Source organism: Catharus ustulatus, chromosome 15 (assembly GCF_009819885.2).
Source record: "Catharus ustulatus isolate bCatUst1 chromosome 15, bCatUst1.pri.v2, whole genome shotgun sequence".
In the NCBI taxonomy this organism is placed as follows: Eukaryota; Metazoa; Chordata; class Aves; order Passeriformes; family Turdidae; genus Catharus; species Catharus ustulatus.
In genome coordinates this window covers 8,292,286-8,317,427 of record NC_046235.1, presented here as the reverse complement: position 1 = coordinate 8,317,427, position 25,142 = coordinate 8,292,286, and the positions used below count along the sequence as shown (strand labels likewise).

The 25,142-nt window shown below is 44.0% G+C and overlaps 1 protein-coding gene across 1 annotated transcript in view; it reads right to left on the bottom strand.

Annotated features, from left to right (window-relative positions):
• Positions 1-9,782, bottom strand: part of P4HA2 (prolyl 4-hydroxylase subunit alpha 2) — a 39,913-nt gene extending 30,131 nt beyond the window's left edge. The window contains exon 1 of the mRNA XM_033072944.1: positions 9,763-9,782. The gene's annotated coding sequence lies outside the window, so the exon portion shown is untranslated. The remainder of the gene's footprint in view (positions 1-9,762) is intronic.
• Between the last annotated feature and the right edge of the window lie 15,360 nt (positions 9,783-25,142).

Genomic DNA, 25,142 nt, shown 5'->3' with positions numbered 1-25,142 from the left:
AAACTGAAGCTAAAACTTACATGTGTAAAAAGGCCTTGTAAGGAACAAATTCTAAAATTAGCTGTGTCTGTTGCACTTCCTTTTCTTTTCATGAATGAAAAAATAATCACACCAGATCCTAGAAAAGCAAGGATGGAAGTCAAAAGTCAAGCAAACATCTGCTGTTCAAAGATCCAGCCAAAAGTCTTAGCAATGTCTTTATATCAGCCAAAAATAAAAGATTGTGCCATGCTGTGGAAGTGCTGTCTGCTGAAGTATTATCTAATTATTAGTCTTCCTTTAGCCTGTACACAAGTAGATCTCACAAGATGAGGATTTGGAAGGAAAGGAAATACAAACTATATTGTTGATGACAGGCTGAAGCCAGAGGGCTTCTGAGGCGAGGGAAGGGTATATGGACTGAGACAAGCATCCTGTGCCAGACGTACTCGTGGGCTTGGCACTGTCTGGTACCCAGCTGAGAGCAAAATCACAGAGCATTTCCAAACAGCAAAATTCCTGAGCATTTGTCAGGAAGCCATCCTGAATCAAAGCCTTTGTGCATTAGAGAAATGTCTCCATCACAAGGAGAAGGTGGGACTAAGATGCAAGCACTGGAAAAAGGCAATGTGGCCAGACACACACATCTCACTGTGGGGTTAAATCTTTGATGCTCTAGGCACCATCTTCATTGGGTTATCTTCTTAAATGAGCAAAGCAGCTAATAGTTGCTAAAAGTTATTTATTGCAGAAGCACAGCAGTCTCAAAGGCAAAGTCACAGACATCAAAGTCCATAGTAAGTTTTGGTATAAAGTCCCAAATCGAAGCAGAAGCTGCTCCCAGAGGTCCCGGTGGAGCCGATGTTGCTGGGCAACTCCTGTCTTCTTCTCAGGTGATGATGATGGTGGCTAGCAAAGCAAAGAAAAAGCAAAATGGCAAAAGCAATGGCAAAAAGCACCAGCTCTCCCCAGTGCATGCTCTTAATATAGAATTTTCCCAACATGCTAAGACACAAACTCAGACCACCACTCCTTAACCTATTAGAATTCTAGTTTCTTAACACGCCAGGTTACGTATAAACTACATATATGGTCTATCTTGTTTTATCTGAAAAATGTAAGCAATATTCTTACTATAGCTCTATTATGTCTAAAACTATATTCCTGGAGCATTCAGGGAAAACACTAATATCTAAGACTATGTTTTTCAACCTTCACTAGAACTCGCACTGCTACTCTGGCATCTGAGACCTTTTACTCACTAAAAGCACTTAAACTCATTTGGGATTTATGCCTTAAATTCTCTGTAGATAATCTAGAAAGGCTTAAAGTGAGATAAACACATGGCATTCAGATGGAAAAGGTCTGTCATACAGAGCAGTACCTCCAGTTGTCTCTGTGCCAGGCTTGACAGACTAAAGCTGGATTCACCAGGATTGTCCCAGGGAGGAATCCGACAGCTCATATTCCTATTCAACATAATTATGGTATGGTGGAGGCTGATCTGGCAGTGCTCTGAGCTGTGTCCAGCTTCACATTTACAAGGCCATTTAAACTTCTGCAAACACAGAAAAAAAAATGGTAATTGCCTGACTGGCTTATTTAAAACTGTACAAGTGTACCTGACAGAATCTGAGGGGTCTGACTTCAGGGAGGGAAAAAAGACACACATTCTCCCCTTCTTATTTAAAATTACATTGCTCATGTTTTAATTAGATTTTCCAAATTATCCATGGGATAATTTGGGATGCCCAAAAGAATCAAGGGATGTAGTGACGCAGACTGCACTCCTTGCTAAGCATCCAAGAGGCTTGCAGGACATGAGGCAGCTTTTATAAATTATGTTCTGATATTGTCCTTTGAAATCTCTCAGGAGGCATTTGGGGTGGACAGATGTGAGGACTGTGATCATTTGCATGCAAAGGAGGCACTGTCCAGGCTGAAACATTTTTTAACCATATCCACATTTCATGGTTTTTAATCAAAACTTGGCCCCTGCCTCAGCAAATGAATAAACTCTTTTGTAAACTTGGCTAGCAGGAATGATGAATCACCCTGTGCTCCCTGTTTGAACTAAGAAGGAAATAATCTAAGTGGTTGGAGCCTGAGGATGATGCTGATTTCTGCAGAAAGACACATTCCCATCTCCCTGTGTCACCACAGCTGGGGTGTAAGTGAAGTGGAATGCACCTGGGTGGCTGGCAAGCAGGCACCTCTGAGCACTGCCTGCCTAACCCCTGTGTTCTCCTCAGAACAGTGATTTTCACTGCTGGGCAAAGAAATGAAGACTTTGAAGTAATACAGATCACCATGCCTGAAGCTCAGAATGCAATCTGCAAGGGATTTAAGCTTGTGACACATTTAACATGGGGATTTGTGGAGGAGAAGCACGTTTTTTGCATAATAAAGTCCAAGAGGGAATGTGGAAGAGAAGTGGGTCATCCCACACCGCACTGGGCAGACCTCTCTGTGCATGCCCTGGATTTCAATAGAGATTCTGTACAAGGCTAAGCGGCCAATAGAAAGGCTCTGTAAGTCATTCCTTCACAAACTTCAGCACAAATCAAATCCAGAAATAGGAAAGGCTAGCCAGTCACATTATTTCTTTTAGGTTTAGAGAAAGACATAGTTAAGAAATATGGGTAAAAGACATTACAAACCCATGAAAAAAAACCCACAAAAATCCTAACCTTTATTTTATTTAGACTACTAATTAGTGGATGAAAAAAAAACAGACCTTAAAAAAACCTCCATATTGAATCACTCTGAAGTCAGATCAGGATGAAGTATTTCTCTCTGGAGAGATGGTAATTTACAATCACTGAGCTTTAGGTGGCAATCATCTACTGGGCATAGCTCCTGCTATGTATGTGGGTTTTCCACATGGAACTGAGATATATTTATCCAAGAAAGATTCCTCACATGAGGAAAGGGTCACTGTGTCTAGGTTTTTTGTACTAAAGAGAACAGCCTGGGCAAATGCTGCTTGCAAATTCTGTTTCACTGCTGACTGTCTCTAGAATTCTCAGCTCTGTCTCCTTACTCATTCAGCATCAGCCTGTGCTGGCTTTTCACATCCCATCTTTGCACATAGCATAATTTACAGACACCTTGGAAGGGAAACCCAGCTGACAAAAAATGCTTGTGCAGAGGGCTCATTAGCTTTGTGCTGAGATTCTGAAATCTCAAATCTTAAAACTGAGAACCTAGGGAGGATGACAGCATCCTTCCTAAATTTGATCAGAGGTGTAAGTTCCACTCTGACTCATTACCTCCAGTTCTGCCAGCAACCAGCCAAGCAAGGCGAACCCATATTTCCTCCAGCTGCAGAATACTTAGTCCTTTAGCTTCTCATTGCTCTCACATAATATCCTTTTATTTGTGTTTTGAATCATTCATGGTTCATGTGCAGCCACTCAGGCCAGAAGGGGACAGGGTCAGTCTTCTTCCCAGAGCTGCCTCCTCTCCTACCTGATCTGGAGCTGCTCCTGCAAAGCATCTTTTATGAATTTCTATTTCAGTGCTCAACCAGGGCAACCCTAATAGCATGAGGCCTTATCCTTCCTCTAAGCAGCAACGTGTGCACAGAAAAATGCAGTGCTGGAATTGCTAACTTCTGGAGTTTGTGAAATCCTTTCTGGCACATCGCTTGATTTTAAAAATATTTGTCTGACTTGAACAGTAGATCTTTATTCCTTTTCAGGCAGAAGAAGAGGCACAGTGTGTGCACTGTATACTCAGCATAAGTAAACAGTGAATACCCGAGCATGAACACTAATGTAGAGGTATTAAATAAGGCTTCACTACAGCTACTGGAAGGGAAAATACATCTTCTGCATATATCCATTATACAACTCCATAGGTAAAGTCACATCATTCATTTGCTGGCATTATTCCAGAGCATATGCTTTTTCTTGCTCTGCCTGTGATAGGATACATGAGACAGTTCATTTCTGGCATGATGTGGGGAAGTGCAGAGTTAGAGATTTCTCTCACAATGACTGGTTCTAGAGTAAATAGTGTGTGTGGACGCATCTTCGGCTCCACATTTTCTAAGCACGTTTAAATAACTCAAAGAGCTTAAATCAGTATGAGCTGTGGTCCTCCCTTGGAAGAAAATCATCAAGAAGAAGAGAAAAAAAAAAGAACTATGCAGGCAATGGATTTAAACTGCCATTGCAAGAAATGAAATTGCATATCAGTAAAGAGTATATACATTTAACAATTTCTGAAATTTGAGCAGATTTCAGTGTTCTTTATAGGCATTTTCATAACTACTGATATAATTGCAATGATATAATTGTGTGGTTTTATGTTCTAGTTTGCTCATTGTTATGTATGTCTTCACTTCAGCTCTATTTAGCAATTACCGAACTGAGTTATTCTGGTTAAAGAAGATTTAAAGCTCCGTGGTTAATACAGAAAAACAATATGTTTGGAAAATATGTAATGCAACCAAGAGGCTAACAACAATATATGCTTTAACATAAAAATGTCCCTTGACTTTTTTACTTGCTGTAGAGCTGGATGGAAATTGAGAAGAGAAGAGAAGAGAAGAAAATTAAATGTTGGGAAGGATGAATCAGGAAAACCTTATAAATATGATTGTCTAGCAAAGGATTTTGAGAATATGGAAACCATAAGCGAGATAGAAATGATAGTAGTTTTCGACTGTGTGGCTGAGAGCAACAATGTGGATGCTTGAAGGCCTCCAGATGCCACAAATAACCAAGAGCCAGCAGAGAACCTCTGCAGGCATAACAGGAAGGGTCTGAGATAATGTTTCGAGATAAGAAAGCAGTAAAACATGGTACTATAGCGATTTCTATAGGTTGCATGCAAATGTTAGAGAATTTGTATCTTGTATTAAATTGGTTAGTGGAAATTAGAATATTCAACACAGAAGACGATTTATTGTATTGTAACAGGAAACTTGCTCTCTTAACTCCTTCTCTTAGCTCTTACTTCTCTTACCTCTCTTACTTTGTCCTCTTACTTATCTCTTAGAACTCCTACCACCCTACACTCTTCCTCTGCCCAGCTCCAAGCTGCGGCTGGCAGCTCCAAGCAGGGCCGTCTTTACCCACACCCTATGCAATAAACTGCAAACTTCAAGACCAGAATATAGAGAGCACCTGAGTTTGTCCTGACCACCATCCCCCACAAAGGCTCCCACAATTAAATTGTATTTTCTCATTTGTAATTCAAGAAACATATTAAAAGATCATAAAATAAATCTTTATTTCCACTCTGCTCAATCTGGCTTGTATTGAATGTATGGGTGGAAATTTATCAAAGGTAAACAATTTTGGCCCTACAGACAAAAATCTTCAGCTTATATAGATTGTAAACCCCTAAATGTAAACCCTCCCCTTTCAAGAGAAAGACCCTAATTAGCAGAGTTTCAGGTCCCAAGGGATGAAGATATTTTTAATTAACTGTAGAACCAACCTTGGTATTGCACCCTAATTTGCTGTTCCTATAATGATTTTGGGAAGCCAAAAATGCAATGACTCATCCTGGGCAGAGATAGTATTTGTGTTCAGTTTTCTTGCAGGGTACACCCTGTGGCACAGCTCTGCTGCTGAGGTTTTACACCCTGCTGCACATACTGCCCACAGGCAGCCAAGGGCAACTGGAACGCGGCCATGGCCACCCAGCTGCCAGCAGGGCCTCACACGCCTGGACCTGCCCTTTCAAGCACCATTTTGCTGCGAGAAATCAAAGGTCATTCTTGGGCCGTTGGAAAGTTCCCTTGGAATCATACAATAACCTGACCTGGAAGGGACCCACAACGGTGATTGAGTCCAGCTCCTGAGCCTCCACAGGACATCCCCAAAAATCCCATGATGTATCTGAGACTGTAGTCCAATTTCTTGTTAAACTCAGAGCCATGCGGTTGTGCAGTGACTCCGTGCCTCAGCGTGGCACTGTTTCTTTCACGGGAGCTGTCCCAAGGAAGCCATGTGGTTTACAATGCGGCACTGGTGAAGTGCTAGCCCTACGTTCCTTCCCAGCTCCCCTGGCATCCTTGGCAAACATCTTCACCTCGTGCTGCTGCTCAGCTCGTCTGGCACCCCTGGGTTTTGTCTTCACCAAGCGCTTCAGCTGCGATCCCTTCCTGAAGGAAGGCTAGAGCTGTTCTCCTGCAGTCCCCGGCTGCTGCCCAGACCGCGCACCCACCTTTCCCACCGGACAAAACACCTCTCTATGCTTTGTGCATCATCTGTATGAACGCGGTGGGTTGTGCCTCGCCATGTCCCCGAGTTCAGCCCAGCCGGGCGGTGCGTCCCGCGGGACCCCCGGCTCTCCCCGGTACCGGCAGGAGACAGCGCGCCCGGGGCTGCTCCGTGTCGGACCCGGCTGCCATTCCCGGAGCGGCCAGGAGGGAGCACGCCGAGCCCGGACCCAGCATCAGCCGGACACAGCATTCATCCTCTGGAGCAAGCTGAGGGGCTGCATGCCTTCTCTAGCCCTGCATTCGTATGCCTCCATTTCCAGCCTAAAAACCTCCAAAGCTGAGACTCAGCATCGAAATAATAAATACTTTTCTTGCTGTAGGTGCTCAAAATAAATCTATTCTCCCCTCCAGGTAGCTGTACTAACTCCACATGGCTGTGGTACCCTTGAAGCAAAGAGCCTTGACTCGCCTAGGAAGCAGCACTGGATAATGCTCAAGTTCTTCCTCACCTCAAACTGAAATAAAAACTCACATTCTGCTAACGTACTGTGGCTACACATGTAAGCAATATATTTCGCTATTCATTACACAAACCTAACATGATACTAGCATCTGCCACACATAGTTGGGTAATAGCAAAGTAACTAGCAAAAAATTCAGAAATTAGATTTAAGAGTTCCAATAGTTTTGTTATAACCCAACCGGAAAACAATGGGCATTTCTGTATTTAGGATGTGTGCCATGAATATTTTAAAGTAAAAGAATGGAATTGTGTTCTGCAAAACCTGAGGATCTTGTCTTTATCCCTAAAAACATTAAATATACACAAATACAGACTGACTCAGAAGCTTGATAGTGAAACACAGAATCAGTGAGATTAATAATAGGCTTTCAGCCATCCAGATAGGCAGTGCCATTGTTACCTTCCTTATCTTCATGGAATCATTTTGATTCAGTTGAAAGGGAAATCTGCTGGCCATGAAGGGAGGGCAGTTTGTGACAGCCCCTGTGAATCTCTAGGACAAGCAGAATGAGGTCCAGACGGCATCAGTTGCTGTCACAGCTCCTGCTAAATGTAGCCTTTTTCCTACTTTGACAGCCAGCCACAAAACAATGAGCAGGAAAGAACGAGCTCCCCTTTACCATTGCTCCACAGAAACTGTGTGGGCTGAAATAACCCATTTCTAAATTAATTTACTTAAATTGGCATAGTCACTTTCTGGGTGGGAATTCAGGTGAGCAGGAAGTCAGCGTTAGCTGCTCTGTGTCTGGCCTCACACCAGTGAGCCAGGAGTTGCATCACAGACTCTGTTGGATAAAAAGACAGTTGAGACACAGCAGGACTACTTATTTTCATAGTCTTAGAGACACTTTCTCAAGAAAGGCAAAGTGAGTAGACACCAAAGTTCATCCTATATCTGCCTGGACATTTCCCTGGATCCCAGTCTCTCTTTTGACTGTGAGCTGACCAGAACCCTCTCCCTCCTCCTCCTCCTAGCCTTGATTTTGAATTGGCTGGGAAGGAGGGTGAGAAGGAAGAAGACAGGAATCATGCAGAAGGAGAAGGAATGGCATCTCCTGCATACCCTGTGTGCATTCTGGAGCATCACTGAGCTGGAATGGTCCACTGCCCCCTGCTCTGGGTCAGACCTTCCCTTCTCTCCCAGAGCATGGTCACCATCAGCCACTTGCTCAGCATGAGCAGAGCCTGAAACAGACATTCTGCATGTAACTCCCATCCTTTGGGAGAGAGCAGAGCATCCGGGGCTGAAATCCTTCTTGAGAGACAAAGTTAAAAAATTAACACAGTTCCTGACAGCTAACACAGGTACACAGTGCAATGGGCAATGAACAGGTTAAAAATACAGCAGGAATTCAGCTGGAGCTGAGCAGACACTCCTCTCAGCTGGGCATTGTGTTCAGTATACCCCTCCAGTTTTTCAAAAGCATTCTCAAAAGTCCTGTGGAAAGTGGCCAGCAGCTGTGACGCTGGAGGCCCTGACAAGCCCATCCATAACGTGCTCCCTCTGGCACAGACCCAGCTGATAAGGCTGACTCAGCTGGCCGAGGCCTTGCTCAGGGCCACTGTCACAGTCCTCTGCCTCAAAGCCAACGGACTCACGGTGCAATCGCCCCATCCTGCCTTGGAAAACCTCTCTGTGCTAACACAAGTCTGTGTTCTCCTTCTCTACTGATACGGTGTTTGGCTGTATGTTTTGGGGATGCATCACAGATACGCACGCTGTAAGCCAGGAGAAGACCAAATTCCCAGTAGCTTTGAAGAAACAATTATTTTGAGTGTTCATCATGGGCCTTGTTTGGTCTCATTGCTTGCTGGGTGTTTTCTGTGCCTTGACACAGCTGGGAAGGCAGCTGACCTGGAACATCAAGGCCTTGCACTGACCTGCCTCTCATTTGTGCAGGTGGAAATGTCCCAGTGAAGAAATTATGGGAACTGGCTCCTCACCGTGGCCTGGCTGCAAAGTTGTGGAACTTAGTTTTTCTAAACACATCAAACCAGCTATACATTAGCAGAGGGTGGTTCTCAGTGGTGGAAAAGCACTTTGGGGACAGAGAACGTTGGGTCGGAGCTGGGTGTGACACTGAGCTCCATTCTGTCAGCATCAATGGGAATCAGCCCTGGCTATTTAAAGTACCTCTACAAGCTGTCTGCAGGACACGTGTGGAGCAGTTTGGCCTTCCTACTCCTTCATAGCTTGTCTTTTTTATAGCTCCAGATGTACTCATTAACCACAGAATTACTCACCTCTTCTTTGAATCCTACTCATTCCTAAATAAAAGCAACCCAGTCATGAAACTGAAAGATGAAAAGCCGACACGGCTGATATCTGGGTGCAGACTGCAGATGCTTGTGCATTAGTACATTAACATGAGATATTTATATGGGCTGAAGGCAAATAGTATCTTTCTTCTCTCAATGAAGTATTTTAGTCACAGAGAGAGAGAAAAAGGGGAATACTAATCCCATTTATTAATGCAAGAGCATGAAAAATTCTACGGTACAACATCAGATTATATTATGAGACAGTCATAATAGGGACTGTTTATAGTTAAATGTCAAAAGAAACAGAAACTAACCCACAGAGCAGTTCGTGGCTTTCTGTGTCTCATTATTTTCCCATGTCATTGTTTAAAGATAGAATTCTGGGCATCCTTCACAATGGGCAGCTCCGGTTCCCACAGCAACAAAATTCAACAACATTATTGGTATTTTCCACATTAACATGCAATTTCCCCTCTGCCCAGGACAGAGGCCTCTGTCTGTGACTGCCTAGGGGATCCAAGCATGTGGGCAGGCAACAATACTTGTGTAAGTGTTGGATCAAACAGAGCAACAAATTAAAGGATCCAGGATATTGTGGTAACATCCTAACACCATGCTGGGCAGACAGGCAGAGCCCATGAGGCTTCTCATGCTGACAGCCAAACCCAGGCTGCTCAGGCAGCTGAGAACTGCCTGACATCAGGACAGAGCACTGAAATAAATTGATTAAAATTGGAAACCAGATGTAAGCGGTCAGTTCTGCTGTTGCAGTTCTGTTTTCAATCCATTCATTTATACCATCAAAAGTGACAAATACCTGTCTTGGTATAATTCTCTAGTTCAAGATGCTCCTTCCTTGTGGTGGTTTGTATTAATTTCCTGAAATAGTTCCCTGTCAGGACCTGGCAGCTTCCTCTATGTCTGACAAGAAACCAATCAGTGACCAGTTCTGGGAATTGACAATCTGTTAAACCACTGAGAAAGTTGGACACGCCTCTGTGAATCTGCATTTTAAAAGGAACGAGCACGGGAACGGCTGCTTTTTTTTCTTCTGCCTGAGGTTGGGGTAGCCCCGGCCCGGGCCGGGCCTGGCGCAGGGCTCGGCCGAGGTTTGATAGAAAGGGGCAGGGCAGGCCCGCTTGGCTGTTAAGATCCTGCCCCTCTCCCCCAACCCCATCCCAGCCCGGCCATGGGGCCTGCGGCTCGAATGAACATCTAGCCGACATTAAACCCCTGTCCTGCCACCGGCCCGGGCCGAGCCGAGGGGTCCGCGAGGCCCCGGGAGCAGCTCTGGGGAGGGGAGGGCCCGCCCTGCCGTGCCCCGGCAGCCCAGCGGGGAATGAGCCGGGCCCCGGAATGGAACACACTTAGAACAAACACCACGGCTTTCTGCTGGGCCCTGGCAATCCTAGCCCAGCCCCAGCACAGCCCTGAAAGACTCTTTATTGTAAATAGCTCCGGGCCACAGCCCCGAAGAGATCACAGACCATCTGCAGGCCCGGGCATGATACTAACTCTTTTACTGCCCAGATAAGACTTGCAGACATTTTGTGCTCTCTCTTGGGTGAAAAAAAAAAGAACAGAGATGAAGACACACACAGAAACATCATGAAAACGCGGAGGTCAGACAGAAGGAGTAATCAGATCCTAGATGAGGGAAGGAGGAGAGCCGTGGATTGAAATTTCTCTTTTAAGCTGTGGAGAAGATGCACTCGTTTCCCTATAACTCACAGAAAATGCAGTTCGGGATGGATGAAGCATTCACATTGAGGCCAGGAGCAAAGGCATTTGTGTTGAAGTAAGCAGATGCTGAAGTAGCTATGATCCCATAAGAAGTTTGAACAAAGAGGAGGGGTGAAGAAGAAAAACCTCTGTTTTCAAAGGATGATGAGAGTCTTCGCTTGAACAGATAATCCTTATGTGCTCCATCAGTTGACATTGCCCTTGATAACAGTTGTGGGATGACTATATGTCAAGGAAGGGATTTTTACACAGTGATCAGATTTCCATTCTCCCAGGCAGCTGATTCACTGTGACATCCAGGTCACAAGAAAACTGTTTCTTGTGGAGAAGTCTCCTCTTCTATGTAAATTGGTGAAAGACTATTTTTAGAGATGGTAAACTGACTGATTTGTTTCTGAACGTTGTCAGTGTGAAAGAAAAGAAGTTGTGTGGGGAGGAGAAGTGTTCTGAAAGTTTTATTCTGATTTTTATTATTTTTTCTTGTGGTTTCTGGTAATAAAGGTGTTTATACCCTTCAAAGTTTGAGCCTGTTTTGCCAATGCCAAATCCATGACACTCCTACACTAAGCTAGGGGTGTGTTACTACATGACATATCCCCAGCACAGTGTATCCTCTGTGACCAAGAGGATGAAGCTGTCCTCAGAGTGGTTATAGTAAAAATTCTTTACACAGAGCTGTAAATGCCACTTTTGCTCCCTAGAAAATAGGGTTTTTTTTTTAACCAAAGCACAAAGAGGAAAAGCCTGAGTTTGAACACTAGTTACAAACCACAGAAACTGGAGATCATGCCCAATGTTCCAAAAAGTGGATTTGTCAACGAAAGACTGTCAAAGTCTGTTTACTTTGTGTCTCTGCCCTAAAAAGGACCGGCTTGCGTGACACACATCCTCACCAGCCTCTCCCATAGCATACACAGAGCAAGGGTTTCTTCAGTCCTCTCACATCCAACTCTGCTTCTGTTCCAGCACAGTGCTGTGTGTCCCAGCAGGACTAGTGCAGCTAGGATTTGTTTGCCCCTCCGCTCATTCTCAACAGAAGTGAGCACCTGTGCCCCTAAAGAGTTAGTCCAGAAAGCCCACCCCAAAGCAGCCATGGATAAGCACAGCCATAGCCGTGCCATAACCCATAAGTCAGGCCAAAATTCAGCTGCTGATCTAATATCTCTCTTGTTCTGAGGGGATTTTTTTCCTGGGGATTTCATACTGAATGAATCATTTTTGCTTTTAACCTCACAACTCTGACTACATGGACATACATCTGTGATCCCAGCCACAGCTGGGGTAATGCAGAGGTCAAAGGGATAAATAGCAGAGAGGTTTTATGAACTTTCTCCCCTACAAAAAAATTCCATTTATAGCCAGGAAATAAAAATCATACAAAATCCATCCAATTGCCTGTTTGGATCATTACTACTACTAATTTTTATAAAATACTCTTTGTCTTTCTTTTCCTTTTTTTCCCCCCACCTTCTTTCTAAAAGTCTGTGGAATAGGATTCCCTGTTTTCCATGTTCTCCTGACATGGTGCCAAACAGCAGAGAGCAGCTGAGGCCATATTTTGTCAAACAAGCCAAAAGCCAACATACTTGGCAATGAATATGCACAAGACTATTCTGATACAATGAGTGGGTTTCATTCCAGACCAGTCTATGTCATTGCTCGTATAGTTTTCATGGCAATGGTCTGGCAGGGTGATTATTCACAACCAAGTTAGTAATTTAGTTCTTGCTAACAGTATTATTACACTAAATTACCAGAAGTTCTTTAAGACCCTGCTCACATCTGCTGTCCACCTCAGAGACTAGAAATAAAGTCCCAATGCTCCTAAGTTTGCAAGATATTGTCTGGAGATGGAGTCAAGTGCATTCTGCCCTCTTCCTGACTTAATTAAAGTGCAGTTTGGAAAACAAAGCAGGCAGCTGGGACCCAAGGAGAGTTGCTAGGAATTACTAGGGTGCAGAGCTATGGCAGGGAAAGCCTCTCTGCAGAGGATGAAAATAAGAACACAGGTGTAGGTCCTTCCAACAAGAAGACATGGACCTGTTAGAGGAGGTCCACAGGAGGTCACTAAGATGCTCTGAGGGCTGGAATCCCTCTGCTTTAGGGATAGGCTAGGAGAGCAGGGGTTGTTCAGCCTGGAGAAAAGCAAGCTGTCAGTGCCTAAAAGGGCTCCAGGAGAGCTGGAGAGGGGCTTTGGACAAAGGCCTGTAAGTGACAGAACAAAGGGGAATGGCTTTAAACTGATGGAGGTTGGCTTTAGAATGGATATTAATAAGAAATTCCTCCCTGTGAGGGTAGTGAAGCACCGGCAAAAGTTGCCCAGAGAAGCTCTGGCTGTACCATGCCTGGAAATGTTCAAGGCCAGGTTGGACAGGGCTTGGAGCAACCTGATGTCTAGTGGAGGGTGTCCCTGCCCATGGCAGGGGGTTTGGATTGAGATGGTCTCTAAGGTCTCTTCCAACTCAAGTCATTCCTTGACTCTAACAGAAGGAAGCCACGTGTCCCACAGGGAGAGGGAGCAGGAGGCAGGGCAAAGGGCTGTGACCTGCCTCAGTCCCTGCACGACCATCCTTCACTGGGCACAATGCAGAGCAGGCTGACTGCATGGAGCTCTTTGTACTGGGGGATGGTTGCAGCAGAGCCAGCGGCTTTGACAAGGATGCTAACCCTAGAGCAGAGTGGTGACAAGTGAGGATGTGTTCCCTGCTCTTTCATGGCAAGCAGCTGGGACCCCTTGCATCTCTGCCCTTCTCAACCCCATTGGTGCACCTACTGGGCTCCTTTTAGCAACCTGCTTGTTTTCCACACAGATGGACACCCTCCTTGATCATGGTCCCTGTCTGGGCCGGTCCTCTCTGCCATGTCTGAGTTCCTAGGTGAAATGGAATCCAGACTCCTGTGTTTGCCTGTGCCAGTAAAAATACACATTTAAGAACCGGCTCTGATTTCCTCAAAGAAATAATTAGCAGTGAGTCACTGCGTGGGGCCAGCAGTGAGCTGAGACAAATAGGCAAAGCTTAGTTAACTGAGTTACTCTCCAGACTAAAGCAAGCAAAGAGACTGAGCTAGCTGCTTATAGGAGCCATGTGAGTGACTAATTCCGTGGGCACGAGGTCAGCACTGCTGGCTCCAACCTCTCAGTGTTGTTCTTCCAAGCCAGGACTCACAGCTGCCACCACCGTCAAGGTGGCGACAGGAGTTTGGGCGTTCTGGCTAAAATGCCTCCATGCATTTCACGCTGGAGCACAGCTATTCAAACAGCTGGAAGGGAAGGAGAGGGCAGCAACTGAAAATAAACTGTGTTTAGCCAGGGTGAGCACAGCCCAGTACAACCAAGTGATGTAAACACGAAGCGTATCTTCAGCATTTAATTGACAGGATTCCTAATAAACAACTCCAATGGCAACCTGAACTTGTCTTCTGCTGTAAAAACAGTCTCTGATACCCAAAATGTTGCAGTCTGAGATTTATAATGTCCTTTTTAGCTACAGTCACACACACAAAAAAGAAAAATCATGCTGGTTAGACTCAAGGAATGAATAAATAAAGAACAAATCCTTATGATCCTCTGAGTCTTTCAAGATTAAAAAAAAATACACCTGCGCTGAAGATGCATTCATTTAAATGAAACATTTATATGAATTTATTAGAAACTCAGGTTCTGCAGAGCATTGATGTTGCTCTGAATTTAATTCCAACTGTATATTTAGTAGTCAAACATAAATTAATCAAATTGGTTGGGTTCAACTCAAGATAGACAAAACACACTGAGAGTTGTGTAAAACGTTTCTTAACAGGATCAGACTCTTTTTTCTGGTCAGGTTGTTATTAATAGTAGCACTACACCACAGTGTAGACCAGCATACATACGTTTGTGAGCACCTGGTCCTAGAGCAAAAAAAGCAAAAAGCCTCAAGCTAAAAAATAAAAAAGCCTAGTATTTTTTCCTTGGCAATCACAGCAAGTGGAATATACAATTTTTTCCACACTTAAAAAAAAAAAAAAAAAATTTCCTTAGGGCTATCCTGAAGTGAACTAAATTTAGGGCCCCAGCACAGACCCAGCAAGTTAACAGTCATCTTTCCACTAACTTTGGTGGGAACCAAACATTTGTGAGTAAAATTTTGGCACATCTTTAACAAAACAGGAATTCTGTACTGAGTCCTTTAGGGAGTAATCCCTTCATTTAATGCAGCAGAAATACAGGACTGTATGTTAGTTATTGTCTGTGAAGAGAAGCAGGTGTTCCTAAGGTGACTTTCAGACACTGAAGGAAATAGTGACCCTGCACAGCCTGTAAGTTCTACAAGCAGGCTTTGTGTGGAAAACATCCAACACAGCATGCTTGATTCTTTGCATGCTTTGGAAACACCCAACTGGAAGATCAGGGAGCACTGAGAGGAACTGCCAATCATGGCAGATTCCAGGTATATTCCCTCTGGACTGACTCCTACTGCTCCTCCCAAAGTGGTGCTGGCTCCCCAAGGCACCACTACTGTCGGATACAGGGAGCAGGAAGGATGGGTTTCTATGAAATAATGGGATTGCAATGTGGAAAACATGAACCATGCTTTTGTCCCCAAAGGCCTCTGTCAGGTCACTTCATTTCTACACATCTCAGCTTTGCAGCCTGGAAAACAGTTCTTCCTGCTCTCCATCTCAAGTTTTCCAGTCTCCATCTGTTGGCCCTGGAGTCACCAGGAAGGGGGACATACCAATTCCCACATGGGGCCAGGTCTGTCATCTGTCCTGGCTTGAATTACTCCCAGGAGGCAGGAAGAAAAGCCAGGACTGCAGCTGACTCAAACAGACACACCAGGGTCCACAGAGCTGCCCCTGTGACAAAACACTCCACCATTAGCCCCGCAGATGGACAATCATTGAATCATAGAATGGTTTGGGATGGAAGAGACATTAAAGATCATGTAGTTCCGATTCTCTGCCATGGGCAGGTTTCTCTAAGCACAACCCAACTGGCCTTGAACAGTTCCAGCAATGGGGAAGCCACAGCTTCTCTGGGCAACATGTCCCAGTGGTTCACCACTGTTACAGGGAAGGATTTCTTCCTAATGTCAAATCTAAAACTCTTCTCTTTTCATTTTAAAGCACTTCCTCTTGTCCTATCACTATCTGCCTCAATAAAATAGCACTCTCCCTCTTTTTAATGGACACCCTTTAAGTACTGTAAGGCTGCAATGAGTTTCCCTAGAGCCTGTTCTTCTCCAAGCTGAACAGCCCTGACTCTCTCAGCCATAGAAAGCAGAACTATTGCCACAAAAAAATCTTACACTAAAAGCCCCAAACCAGAATATCCCACTCACATCCACCACATGATTTATTATTTATTATGATTATGATTTATTATATAGTTGTGTTATGCTTCTTGATGAGATAAAGCACTATTCTCAACAAAGCACATGCATTTGCACTCACCCAAAAATGTTACAGGCATTTACACATCCAACTGTATTGTGGGATGGAGCATGTGGCATATCTGGCTGAAAAAAGCCATGGAAATTAGGATTAAACATGTGCTGTGCACGAGAGGACACATTTCTGACAGACCTGGGGCTTGGTGCCTGTATGGAATACACTGTCACATCATGCCAGGAAGTGTGTGCTGTGCCTGCACAGGGTGGACACTGCATGAACACACCCAGCATGACCAATCTACTAATGCCTTGCAGTGAGATAAGCCAAGGCTGGGGGTCCAGAGAGACAGGAGTATGGGAGTGGGGCTGGCCTCTGTGATAATACCTTCTCACTGGTGGTCTTATGGGGGAATTTACTTCCAGTCAATGCAAAACAAATGGGGTAGTTTTATATGTCACATGATGCTGGGCTACAAAAAGCAAAACAAAGGCAGGAACTTTGTTATGCTGAGAAACATCCCTGTTTCATTAAAAACCAAATATCCTTTGTCTTCAGTGACTATAAAGCAAATGCCTGGGAAATATCGCAAGCAATCCATTACTGCTCCTGGCCTGCTCAAAAAGCCACATTGAGAGGAATGCTCACATGGGTTGGATTGGAGCCAATACAAAGTTTTTAGGGGCCCCTCAGAGAATTCACCAAAACTAAACCCTGTTTAGGCTCCAGTCTCGCTCAGAAACTTCATTCTCAGGCACTTCCAATGGGCCAGAAAAGTTTTCTCTACACTCCAAAATTATCTGGGGGCATCTTTGCAGGACATACCACCTGGAACTCATGTCTGTCTGAACATCCACCTAAAACTGTCCTGTTGTTTTTGGTGAGTGGGTCAGCAGAGATGGCACCATGTGACTAACAAGGAAAACACAAGTTTTATACAAAGCATCATAGAAGTGTCCCCATGCATGACAGGGCACAGAAGCTATTTTTTAAGTCCCCAGGTTGACACTGGCTCACAGCACATCAGAAATTGTCCCTGTATGAGTAGCTTAATATTCTGTCTAACATCAAACAACTCCAAAAATAGAGATACATTAGCAGGAGTTCAGTTCAAACCAGAATCAGGCTTTGTGGTTTGTTCAGATTCTGTCCTGCCTTCTTCTTTTCTTTGGTATGATTGATTCAGCAGCCAAAAGTCTCTTCTTGACATCTTGCCTTGAGCCAAGGCTCAGTCATGATGAGGTGTTTAATTTTGTCTCTTTTTAGCTTTTTGCACTAGGCAACCAAATCTGATGAGCTAACAGGAACCTCACATCATTACAGAGGAGGAAACTCTCTATGGGGCTAAAAATACCACATTTGGTTGGTCAAAAGGGAAGAAGTGTGCTTCTCCCAGTATGTTGTAAGTGTTGAGTTGGACACCAGCTGTAAGGGCCTCTTACTCATTAATTCTGTCTTCATAGTCACAAAAACACAGAAAATACCTAAAAAGCTGCATCACTCATTCAGTGAAGAATATTTTCCTCACAGCACTGTCCAAATTTTTTTGCCAAGTTCAGTGAAAGGACTTCTCCTATTTCCATTGTCAAATCCCTCACAGGACCAGAAACTCCTGGGGATTTTTTCCTGTGACATCTATTGTTGTCAGTTGGATTTCATCCCTGCCCGACATCATGGAGATGGTGTGTGCAGCCAGAGGGTCAGTCAGAGTGGTGGGATGGAGGCTTCGTGCTGGCTGGGGACAGGCTGCTAACAAATCATTTCCAAGTGAGTCATCAGCAGTTGATGCTCAGTGACTGCAGATGCAAAGAAACCTCTCTGCTGTTAACTCAGCTATATGCTTGCTCCATCCCAGCTTCAGTTTACAAACCATCAAGATGCTTGAGCTTTCTGTAGCAGGTCAAGAGCACTATACATCTCTCCCTCATAGAATCATGGAATGCTTTTGGTTTGAAGGCACCTTTAAAGCTTATCTACTCCAACTCCCTGTGTGAACTGTTTTTGTCTCTGGTGGGTCTTTTACCAGGACTGGAGAGTACTGATATCGATCAGTGGCCTCTCAACAGTTAACTCAGGCAGCAGAGAAAGATCCGGGGCCATGCGAGACGTTTCCACAAGATTCTTTTATTTCATGCGAAAGGAGGTCAGGCAGGAGTCCCCCAGACAAAGGGGAGACAATCATATTTATAGATTCAAGGAGCATTGAAATTATAACCAATAGAAAGTTATAAAGAGAACAGCATCCAATCTAAGTCAAAAGTTCTAAAAGTAAACTGACCAATTACACAAGCTAATTTCTAGCCAATTATTTTCCAAAGTGATAGGAGAGTGAACGAATTCCTAAAGAATTCATTCAACCTTGGTATCTAGAACACCTTATCTACTAAAGCAAGTTCCAGGGGCCTGGAGCATATAGCTTGGGAGGAATTGTATCATCCACACCCCTGCCATGTGCAGGGACACCTTCTACTAGACCAGCTTTCTCCAAGCCCCATCCAACCTGGCCTGGAAAACTTTCAGGGATCGGGCATCCACAGCTTCTTTGAGCAGCCTGTGACAGGGCCTCAGCACTCTCATGGAGAAGAATTTCTGCCTAATATCTAATGTAAACTGACCTTGTCTTGGGACAGTTTGTGTGGCTGCAGTATGACTGGCCTTTGGCATCCTGGGGAGCTGGGCAGGTGAGGGGCTGGAGCCATGCTGGGCTGGCTCTGGCACTAATTCAGCAATTTCACTTCCTCTGCAAAGTGTGCTCTGAAGAATATTCCTTCTGTCCTCAACTACTTTTTCAGTCTGCTTTAGATGAACAATAGTACACCTATTAGAAAACCAAAGCACAACTTGGAATAATACCTGGGGACCCATAAACTAAAAATTTTCCTTGAACACATGTTTAAACTATTCATGTTTCTGAGACCGTCTGAACAGGCACAACTGACTCCTCATCCATGAAAACAGAAAAGTAAATGTCCACCTGTGCCAAGTATTTGTTTCCTCTCTCCCTAGGCAGTGACACTGATGGTTTTAAAAGTAGTGCTGAAATGAAGATATTGAAGGAAGCAGTGAAAAGTTTTGGGGTGAACTAATGAAAAACAATAGATCTAGGGGTGGGCAAGGTTTTCCTGGGAACAGGCAAGCTGGTGCCATAGCACAGGGAGGCACAGCAGGGCATCCTCTGGATAAGCTCAGCAGATCCATCCACAGTTTGATGTTGGGGTTGCTGAGAATAAAGAAAGAGCTTTAGAGCACTGTGAAGGTTTAAATCCAAGTAAAAAGACCAACCCCATATTAAATCTTTAAAGAGTCATGGAAGAATTTAAAAAGCTGAATGATTCACCCTTCTTGATCATTTTATGAGCATCAGAATTGCTAAGTTCTGTTTGATCTTGTGACACCTCACCTTGCACATCTAAACATTCATAAAATATCCTATTCTTTGACTACCAAGTGTTATTTTGTGTGGTATCTTTAACAGACAAAATATTTTTGGTGGAACATCATTAGCTCTTCTTGCTAACTGGTGGTGTATCCAGTTGGACCTCAGGACAATTGATGGGACAGAAGAGGACTCTCAGTCCCTTGTGGGTTTTTCAGACACATCCATCATTTGCTTAAACCACAGGAGAGTGAACTAGGAGATTTGTTACAATTTCTAGCACAACTGTTTGTCTTGGAACTGGTTATTTAACCATTTGATGCCACAGTCTCATTTATTTGTTATAAACATCATTTATTCTGTGTGTGAGGACAAATTTGGAGCTAATGTTTGCAGAAGGTTCTTAAGTACCTTGGTTAGTGAAGCAGATGGGAGCTATTTTCTTAATAAGAAATTAAAGAACAGACATAAATTCATTACCATAGTGTAGTACTATACTTGAGGCAAAGAAACAGTTCAATGTTAGTAACATTTGCTTTTCATGCTTCTTGGATTTTGAGAGATTCTTATTATTGTCAGACTTAAGGCATATCCTTTCATAAGAAAAGCAGAAAAAGGTTGAATAACATAAGGGGCTGCATGTGTTAAAAAAGAAACAGTGACACCTGACCCTTTTTTAGGTGGAATCCCTGGTGATCCTAATGCCCACTGGATACTTGGGATAATGGTCAAACTGCTCATTGAATCAACATTCCCACCATCACTGGTGGGACATCACACATCTATCGACATCACTGAATCTTGGATCAAAGTTTTCAACGCTGCTAGATAAAGTTCTGTGCAGTATTACCAAACAGCCTTGCAGGTTCTTAAATATCATTCAGGTTATTTAAGCTCCAAGGGCAAATCCTACTCCAAATCATGCAACACAGCTCTCTCAGCCTAAATGAGTTGCCCATACGGAGCTGAAGGCAGAGCTTTGACCCGGGTGAGGCAGTTTCTGAGTAACCCATTTTGTTTCCTCCACTTCCTTGCACTCAAGTGAATATCAGATCTATTTCTTTGTGTAATGACAAATCCTTCAATATAAGGCACACTGGAGTATAAGGCGCACTTCCGGGTTGCCAGCAAGTTCCTATACTTTGTCCACATATAAGGCGCAGCGGAGTATAAGGCGCACTTTTATTTTTTTGGAGCGAGGATCCGCCACAGGCTCTCCACATACAGCTGCTGCGGCCGCCAGCTCCCCGCGCGTGGCGGCTGCCGGCCGGGGCTGCCCGCTTCTGCCCTCCCTGCGCGGCAGCTGCCGGCCATGGATGCCTGCTCCCGCCCTCCCCGTGCGGCTCCTGCCGGCCGGGGCTGCCTACTTCCCCTGTGGCTCTTGTGGCTCACACTTCCGGCTTGGCAATTTTCCCAACTTTGTCCATATATAAGGCGCTCCAGTGTATTAGGCGCACTTCTGGGTTCGGATCAAAATTTCAGTCAAAAAGGTGTGCCTCATACTCATGAAATTACTGTACTTTAAAGGTTTATTTCCGGCTCAGCTTTTCCACAACCCAGTAACTGGATGCTTGTAATGAAGGGTGAAAGAAAATTAAATTAGCATTTGTGCAGCATCAGTTTATTCAAAGAATATGCTCCAGAAGATATCCTGGGGCAGTGTTCTGGTGAGAGCAGAGGAACATCTTCAGCAGCAGGAGCCTGCAGCTGATCAGCCACAAAATTACTGTGCTAAGAATCTAATAATAACAGAGGAAAGATGTCCTTGAACTTCTCTAACAGAGATGTTGATGCATGTTGTCCTCTGACTGCAGCCATCATGCTCTCAGTCTCAGCCAAGACTGTGTCCATTTAACCATAATTTCAGTCCCCAGTATGAATGCCCTGTGACAAAACCTGCCAAATTTGATCTCGCTTGACTGAAACCTATTCATGCAACTGGCTGAGCAGGTACAGGAGGGGTGCTGAGGAACCAGAGGAATCCCTTCACGGCCCACACAGCTCCAGCTGCAAAGAATGTGCATCTACACCCTGAAGCAACAAAAATGGGGGAAATCCAGACAGCTCAGACCTGGGGAACAGCTATGGGGCTGTGGGCGGGCACCTGGAGGGCCTGACAGATGAAAGGAGCAATGATAGATGGTGTTGTAGCAACAGTCACTGCAAAAGCAGAAAAGGAAACAAAAGAAACAGGATATGGCTGTTTAAGGAGGCTGATATGTTACATTCCTGAAAGCTTTTATGAATTCCTACTTATGTGCTAGAACATAAATATTCATAATTACTTTGGGGAGTTTTTTTGTGGGTTTTTTTTTTTCTTTTTTTCTGATTCATTAAAGTCACAGCCTGCGTTCAGGGTTTGGAATTTGTGCTGTTATATTTGTGAAATCTGGGTGCATAAGTGTAAACTTTGGGAATATTAAGAGAGAACTAACACAAGACATAGTAATTCAGAAGATCAATCTTGAATTGTTATAGCAATCCTTAAAATTCTATCGGCATGTTATTTGCCGGTTTTTGGTCTCAATTGGTACCCACGAGATTCTCTCCAAAAAAATTGCAGGATTTGGATACCAAAGCATCTTAATTCTGGCCTGCAAGCCCCAGCAGCGAGATTAAGGCTTAGTCTATTTGTTTCTTTACAGTAACCAAAAAAATAAGGAGTAAGCTAAAGCCTATGACATCAGGAAGAAGTTTCTTCATTTTGTATTATTGGGTTTCTTCATTTATTGCTCATGGATGATGAATGCTTAATCTTCTAGCCAGTGTGAGCACCTCATAGCACTCCACCTCAAAGTTCAAGCACAATATTTTTCAAAAGATTCTTGGAAATCCTCCTCTGATGAACCAATTAATTCAGGAAATTGAGAGAGTTCAAACTGGTAAACATAGCTCTGTCCTCCAGGATAAACACTCCTAATTATGCACTGTATTTTCCATGTCCTTCTAGGGGATGATCCCTTCAGTCCCTAAGATGTGACATAAACATGCATTACTGAGCAGAACCTGTGGTGTGAGGAGAAGCCTTGGGCCTCTATAGACACTTCTGCAAAAGTCCTGGAAGTGGTGAGGAACAGTCTGAGTGGAGGGAGAAAGCATCTGCTCCAGGAGCTGAGCTGAGCTGTGTGCCTCACATCCTTTTCTCACACCCTGAGGTATTCTACCAGCATTGCTTTGCCCTTACAATGCAGTTCACACTTTGCAGAGCACAGCCTCTTACACAGAGGAGGACTGATCCCTCTGGATTCTCCCCAGGTAGCATATGGAACACCCCCAGCCCAGCGGGAATGCTTTACATGGGGTGAGACAGCAGCTGATGGATTGGGCTAAATGAATTCTGCCAGAACACACTGGGATAAGATATCACAAAACATATCCCCTCTTTCTTAGTGTACTGTTTGCCCCTCTGTCCCTATCAGTTTAAGATTGAAATTAATGGGAAAACTTCTGTGAAATCCATCTACAGGAACCTTTGTGATCACTGAATCTTAATGCCGGCATCTGTGGAACTCAGCCTTTCAAAAACAGTTAGTTTGCTATACTTATCTCGGAACGATAAAAGGTAAACTTTCCTTGACCTGCATAAATTGGGAATATTCAACTTAATTCTCTCCAGTTGTCTGTATTCTGGAGCCATACAACACCCAAAAAAGGATGCATCACTGTAAACATAGTCAAGTGTGTGGGTGATAAATGCTGAAATCCCCAGGAAAGGTTGGGGAGCTCTTCTGTTGGTTAGGTACAATCGCTTGGATTCTACTGTGTGAAAGAAAAATATGCCAAATTTCTTTGCAGAATATAGCAACAGCTGACATCTGTCATGACTACACTAGAGAAAAACCAACAAAATCTCAGTGTTCAGCTGCCCAGTGAAGTGACTCACATTAAACCAGAGGGTTTGGCTTTGTTCTTCCAGGAACCATTTCTGACGGGAAATCAATCAGTTTAATCCCATAATGGGAACAATTAGTTTTATAGAAAAAGAAGATAACTTGTAATCTCGTCTTCTGCTTGCAATATTATGCCAATATTTCTTTTGATTTTCTCAAGTGCCACCCATTGGTCACAGTGGCATGGCTGTGAAAAGATTAAGACTCATGCAGGGCGAGAGCTGGGGTTAATCCTGCCCTTGTTCTCAGCAGCAGCTGAACCTGCTGGGAGGAGGTCATGCCTCTTCCAAGCAAACAGACCAGCTGGTCCATATATTCCAGGCTTGCAGCTACACAAGTGGGTGAAAAAGACCCAAGGATCTGCTTTGGTGCAGCAGCAGTGAGTGTAGCAGAGCAGCAGGACAGGCCCCACCTGCCTGCTCTGTGTTGCCCAGCTCAACACAGCATCAGTCTCAGTCTGGGGATTAAGGTGAGAAATGTCAGACGGGACCTAACAGGGACTTGCTCATCTGTTTGCTCTGACTTCTGAGATGGAAAGTGAGACTGAGAATAGGGTGAACATGAAGCCAATTCATTTTTCAGCAAAATTAGTAACAAGGGAATACATTTTTTTTTCTTTAAAAAGTGGTTTGTTTGTAGCATTTTGAACGTGTTGTGACCTTTCTGTGAGCCCTGATGTCAGCCTTGTCCTCGTCCACAGCCTTCTGCGGAGCTGCCATTATCAAGGACAGGCTGCTGTTGAGCTCTGATGTGAGCTGGCCATTCTGTGTCATCACTTCATTGTGCTCCCCTTGAGAAATCCATCCACAGGCTCTTATCATACTTAGTCCCCAGTGTTTGGGAGGTAGGGACTTAACCTTGCTGCTTAGTGCACTACAAAACCCCAGTGTATGAAATTCTGGTAGATGACTGGTAGCCTGATGAAGAAGACTTAGAGTAACTTAGAATAAATATTGCCTCATGAATATTTGCCAAAATAGAAGAATAAACTGCATTTTTTGTCAGGCCTTGCTGCATTTTACCCTCCGAACACATTTTACAAAGGCAAAGGATTTGCCTTTTTGCCTTTTGTGACTCTGCTCCTGCTGCACAGTGTTGCAAATCAAAGATGAATCTGACCATTCACAGTGAAGTTTCATAGTTTTTATAGACTCATAGAATGTTTGGGTTGGAAGAGACCTTAGAGATCATTTTGATCCAACACCCTGCCACGGTCAGGAACACCTTCCACTATCCCAGGTTGCTTCAAGCCCCGTGCAAGCTGGTCTTGAACACTTTCAGGGATGGGACAGCCACAGCTTCTGTGGGCAGCCTGTGCCAGGGCCTCAACACCCTCACAGTGAGGAATTTCTTCCTAATATCTAATCTAAACCTATTCTCTCTCAGTTTTTCTCCATAGTAATCCCTTAAATCTCCAAAGTCTTGGGAAGGCATCTGGCTTCTTCACCTGAATGTAATTACAGAGAAGAAATTCTACTGGAGGAATGACATTTCTTTCATTATCCTAACAGTTTCTATCACAGCTGGATTTTTCCTCTGTGGGATGCTCAGATACATGAGATGAACTTCTTAGAAATTATTTAGACAAAAAAATTAAACAGAATTCAGAATGATAGTTCCCATAACTTGACAGTTTGCCAAGGAATTTTCAGAGGCCAAAATAATAACTCAGATCTGAGAGATGCTGCAAGGCCTATAAATTAAGTAATCTTTTGGAAACCTGCAGCTAAAGCTGCCATAGGGTTGAGATTTCCCTGTACTTAATCCAAGTAAGGAGTTTCAAATTTAACTGTTCACAGGGGATGTTGAAGTTTTGAA